The following is a 6200-nucleotide window of genomic DNA, read 5'->3' on the forward strand; positions in this document are numbered from 1 at the left end:
GAGGCTACTTGCTGATAAGGTTTAAAATTCAATTGCCCTCGGTTTTGATTCTGATATACGGGCAAACCCTGTATAGGTTGCTTCTGAAAGTTTTGAGAGATCTCGGCACTATTTGGATTGCTCCATTAAAATTTTGAATGTTTATGTGCCATTGGACTTCCAGAAGGGTAAGATTTGTAGCCGATAACATTGACTTGTTCATCATTTTGATGGATTGCTTGGCATTCATGGTTTAGATGATTTCCTCCACACATGTCACAAACTTCAGACTGGTTTGGTTGTTGTGTATTTACCTGAAAAGATTCAAACTTTTGTACCAAAGAAACAATCTGTTATGTTAGTGTATTTAAAGCATCTTCCTGATTTACTGTAGCAGCCTTCTTGATAATTACATGCTCAGATGGCCATTGGATGGCATTCTCAGAAATTTCATTCAACAATTGCTATGCTTCCTCTGTGGTTTTTCCCATTACAGAACCTCCTGCAACTGCATCTATCACATTTCTGGAAGAGGGTTTTAGCCCGAGATAAAAAATATACAACTGCATATGTTCAGGAATGTTGTGGTGTGGACATTTTCTTAACATTGCCTTTAACCTTTTCCAAGCTTGATAAACTGACTCTGTGTCAGTCTGCAAGAAATTAGATATGTCTTGCCTTAACTTTGTGGTTTTAGCAGGGGAAAAGTATTTATTTAAACATTTCTGAGTCATTTGGTCCCATGTGGTAATTGATCCTTGAGGCAAACTTCGCAACCAAGTCTTAGCATCTCCTTTAAAGAAAAAGGAAATAGCCTTAACTTGATTGCTTCAGGGGATACTCCATTATACTTAGCAGTTTTAACTAGTTCCAGAAAATTAATTAAATGACTATGTGGATCATTACTTGAATCTCCAGTAAAGATACAAGATTGTTGGATCGTTTGAATCAGGCCGGTCCTGATTTCAAAGTTGTTGGCTTCCACTGGAGGCTTCTTGATACTAGATTCACAACTGAAGTGGTCTGGTCTAGCATAATCCCTTAGGATTCTGTTTGCTGGCCTTGGCGCCACTTCATCAAACTGATCCTCTATTTGGACTGATGGTGGTACTCCGCGTGGGTTGATATTTTCTACTCCTGATTCTCCATTCCTTCACAAGCTATTGTTTGAGAAGGCGTTGTCCTTTCCTGCACGATCGAAGAGATCTTTCAATTTCAGGATCGTAACTTGCCAACTCTTTTGTAGAAGAAAGGGTCATAAACTAATTGAAATTCATAAAGTAAAGAAAATTAGTTCCTAAAATAATAATAGCAATAAACAAATAATAATAATAATAATAATAATAATAATAATAATAATAATAATAATAATAATAACAATAATAATAATAATAATAATAATAATAATAATAATAATAATAATAATAATAATAAATAGATGATAAACAAGATAGGTGCCAAAGCAAAAAAGTATTAGTACAATAATTTTATTATTTATAGATAATAGTAATATTATACCACACTTGCAATAAAATAGATTTATAAAAATGACGCAACAAGTAAACTGTGACAAGAAAATATAATACTATTCATAGTAATTGTGTTAATACCCGTGATAGTATCTAAAATTGCAATGATAATATATATAAGGGCAGTTAATAGTGTGTGAGACTGTGAAAGTATTGATTATAATATTATTTTTTTGGTTAATAAAATACTGACAATAGTCTAATTGTAGTAGATATACTAAGGGATTTAATAAAAATAGTTGGTAGTAGTTATAGTGAGAAAGGAAAATAAAATGGTATTGTTACTATAACTATGATTGAGTAAAAAAAATGTTGTTATTAATATAAAAGTAATATTTAAGTGCAATTTAGGAAACAACAATAAAAAAAAATTATAATAATAAGTTCTCAAATTTGTAATAAAATATTTAATCTGAAGTAGATGTATGCCAATCCCCGGCAATAGCGCCAAAACTTTGATGAAGCCAATGTGTATAAGATTTTGCTACTCGTACTCTAACAAATTCTAGTATAGTTTATGATATCGTCTCACGGAGATTGGAGAATCTAGCTACAAACTTATAATATTCTTACTACTATTTGAGAGAATCAAATTGATGAAATTTTGTTTGTTGAAAATTTAAATTGCTTAAGTTGAAACAAAATAACTTTTGGAAGATTTATATTTAAAAAGAGTTGGGAATCATTGAACTCACTCGATAGCGTAATAATAATAAAATCTTCGCTTCTACATGTATTTCTCTTAGGAATAACTGCTTATTGCTAATACAATTATATTTTGCTCACTAAAAATTAATCAATTAATAACACTTCGCGAGGTTATGTAAATCAATTAATAGATGACTCGTGACGATTAAACTGAAATACTTTTCCTGCCTGAATTGTGCTAAAAGATAGCAAAAACCTCTTGCGATTAATTTTTACTAAAAATCAATAATCTTGCCTACTACAACTCCTCCGTGAGAATTATAATGGAAGTAAGCAAGATTACAAACTTGGAATAATAGATTAATAAGAATTACTCTTACTCTATTATTTTACCCAATAGTTATCATATATTAATTTTGCTTCGTAAGAATTACAACATTGACATACAACTAACTTTGGAGAAGAAATAAATAGAAGTGATAATAATTAATTAAAACTAATATTCCAGCACAATATAAAAATATAAGTAGAAAGTTTCAGGTCAAGCATGTAGTAAAACTGAGATTAATATTATAACTATATCGAGCTTCATCAACTATCCCAACAAAAGAGATTACTCCATTATGGAGTGTTTAAATCTCACAAAGAAAAAAATTCTTAAAATACTATCAATACTCTTAGAAAATTCAAAAAACTATAAGAGAAAAGTGAAATAGATAAAGAAAGAAGCAAAGACCAAAGCTAGAGAAAAAGTCGCTAATTGGCACGTCTGATCTCCCCCTTTCAACACAAATATGGAATACTATTTATAGAAATCAAATCCCATAAGGTGCCATGTTGCCTCATGCTTCTTTTTTCATGTTGCCTTGATGCCTCGTGCTCTTTTGCCGTGATGCCTCGTGATCACTTTTTATTTTCTTTATTTGCGTTATCATGATATTTTTATTTTTTGCGAAATACTATTAGAAAATACAGAGAATTGACATATTATATATATATATATATATATATATATATATATATATATATATATATATATATATATAAATATTTTATAACGCATAGGTGCATAATGAAGGTTGGTTATGGATGGTCTCAGTTGCACGCATAGCCAGACCTCAGTATTATGAGCCGTACGGACGGTCTACTATGTTACGCGTACGAGCCACTGGGTATTCATGTTTATGAGTGGGCCTTACGGACGATCTCTTATGAAATGCATAAGTGCCACTTTTATGTTTTAGTGTAGCCCTAGAGATGTTTGATCTGTCTGAGGTAAGTATTCAGATATAAGGTATGACGGCTAGAAAATATTATAGATGAAGTTCCATAATATGATAGTTTCTAGTACAGATAGCATATGGGAACAAGTTCAGGTATATTATGACACGAATTAGATGTATATACGAGATTAGATGTTCTCGGCCAACGGAGCCTTGCCTTTTCAGTCTACATCCTTTGTAAGGTATGTTGGATAATTCAATACTTAGATATGTTACAGGTCAGAATAAGGCAAGTATGATTCCCGGATCTCATTAGCCCTCCAGATTTCTTTCAGTATATCATATATACATGTCAATTCAGTTTCAATTAAGTTATTCATATGTTATCTGCCTTACATACTTAGTACATTTCTTTGTACTAATGTTCTATCGTCGGGGCACTACATTCATGTCTGCAGGTTCAAGTATCCAGTTTGACGGGCTCTTATCATAAACGGAGTTTATATCCAGCTGAGGATTGGCAAAGCTCCATTTCATCCGGAGTACAGCCGAGTCTAGAGGTTATCAGACTGCCCAATGTGTATATATATTTATGGGTAGGACTGTGTCCTGTCCTGATCATATTTTGATGTCAGATACCCTTAGAGGCTTTGTAGACACAGGTTCAGTATGTACAACATGTCAGAGGCCTTAACGGTCTGTGTGTATTCATATGTTGAGTAGGCTCGCTGATACATCATTAGCCCACTTACAGTTACACAATACGAGTTTTGGTTATGTTGGCCCATGATAGTTACAGAAAGAATCAGTTCACCCATGTCGGCCTATGTATGTTCTTGTTTTTGTCGAATGATCATGAGTTATAGAGTGGTTCGCTAGGCCCAGTATGGCACCGGGTGCTAGCCATGCCTCCCCATGTTGGGGCGTGACAAAGTGGTATCAGAGTAGGTCGTGTCCTAGGGAGTCTACAAAGCCGTGTCTAGTAGAGTCTCACTTATGGGTGTGTTGTGCGCCACACTTATAATTGAGAGGCTACATGGCATTTAGGAAATATTACCCTTCTTTCGTTTCCAGATCGTGCCATAGAGCTGAGTTATAAGAAGTTGGTATGAAGTTCCCGCCGGATTGTGTATGCACCAGAGGTACAAGTATTATAGTAGATCTTGAAGGTGTGGATATAAATTCCACCTATATGGAAGGGAGGTTATGAAAGCGATAGAAGATGCGATGCAAGATTTAAAGATAAGTAAGGTAAAGGAGAAGAAGGTACGAGATACTCAAGTTCAAAAGGTTGTGAATAGTACAGACTTCAGATAGAGGTATAGAAGCGTTGTGGTTCAGTATCAAGAAAAGCTAGTGGTGTCGTCTGTAACACATCCTCCAGCCTATGGTTTTCGGGTATCAAGAGGTCTAGTTACGAGTGCAAAAAAGAATTAGAGGCAAAGTGATGTCTCGCTTGAGGTTCTAGAATAACATAAGAAAATCTATGGTGCTAGCAAGTTAAATAAAGGTTGCGAGTAGTACGAATAGATACATGTAGGTCTCAAGCTAAAGTATGGTAGAGCGACAAAGTTTTAGGCAGACATAAATAAGGATAAGAAAAGGTGAGTGAGGAGGTGACAGGAATAGGTAAGGCATCGAGATTAAGCCCATCAAAACAAGAGAGTTGATGGTTTTCGTAAGTTATAGAAAGCTCAGTACAACCTAAATGAACTCGGAGGATTTTAAGACTTGGAGCAATTAGAAGAGATAGAATGTTTCTTTGTAGTAGAATAAGAGCGCCATTGTGATAAACGATAAGAGGATGACGTTTAGGAATATAGCCTTCTATTGAAGTAATGATTCAACGAGAAGGGATTTCATGAATTCCACGTTACTGGAATACCTCCCATAAGATGAATCACGTTGAGATGCTATATTGAAGTATAGTATCGTCCCTAAGGTAGATTATGGATCAACACTAAGGTGAATCAACAATAGTTGGATAAAAGTTCCAAAGTATGAGATGAAATTAGGCTGCCATTCTTAAGATGAACTGTAATGAGGAAGCATTAAAGGACTTAGATTTATACATATAGGATAAGCAGCGAGAGAGTAACCTAGATTTGGGTAGCAAACCTCTGTAATATGAAAATCGGAGTACGTGTTATGGTATAGTATGACCTACCTAGATGCAGTAAAGACATAAGGTTAGATAACCGAGGCTATGAAACAGAAAATAGCAATAGTCGTATGTTAGACAAAGTACAAAGCGAATGACTTCAGTATACCTATAGATGCCCGGAGGAACAACTTGTCATAGTTCTATATATGTTTGCAAAGTGAGGCCAAAAGATTGGCTAGAAGCTGGGGGGGAAAATAAAAGAAGAGTTGCGTAGGCGCGAGTACAAGGGCAGAGTCGTACAGGCTACATGACAGAAGGTAGAAACAGTTACGAGATTGAAAGAATTCCGATCACATGTCGTGGTGTGAGAAAGAGGCCTAATGGGGGGAATGCCCTAGCCTTTGGATTTATTCACAAAATAGTTGCCTAGATGGCAAGGACAGTATTAAACTATTCATAAGAGCCATTCATCAATACGACATTAGAGTAGAGATATATTCGCGTTTTCGCCGGACTGCCTAGAGTGGTAGGTGACAAGAAGGTGGATCACCTACTTGCTTAAATGAAGGGACAAAATAAATTCCCAAAAGGGGCAGATTGAGGGTGGCCAAGGGGCCCTTTATATGGGATGATTATATCACATTTTCAACATAATCTCATGAACAAAACACCGGATAAAACTCCTACAAATCCTGCCCCAAAAATCCCACATAAACC

General features: G+C 35.0%; 1 non-coding gene across 1 annotated transcript; it reads left to right on the forward strand.

Moving 5' to 3' along the window:
- The first annotated feature begins 558 nt into the window (after positions 1 to 558).
- Positions 559 to 665, forward strand: LOC142167695 (small nucleolar RNA R71). Its single transcript, XR_012697782.1, has one exon. It is a non-coding gene; the product is annotated as a small nucleolar RNA R71 (small nucleolar RNA).
- The last annotated feature ends 5535 nt before the right edge of the window (positions 666 to 6200 follow it).

This window comes from Nicotiana tabacum, chromosome 12, assembly GCF_000715075.1.
Source record: "Nicotiana tabacum cultivar K326 chromosome 12, ASM71507v2, whole genome shotgun sequence".
NCBI classification, from domain to species: Eukaryota; Viridiplantae; Streptophyta; class Magnoliopsida; order Solanales; family Solanaceae; genus Nicotiana; species Nicotiana tabacum.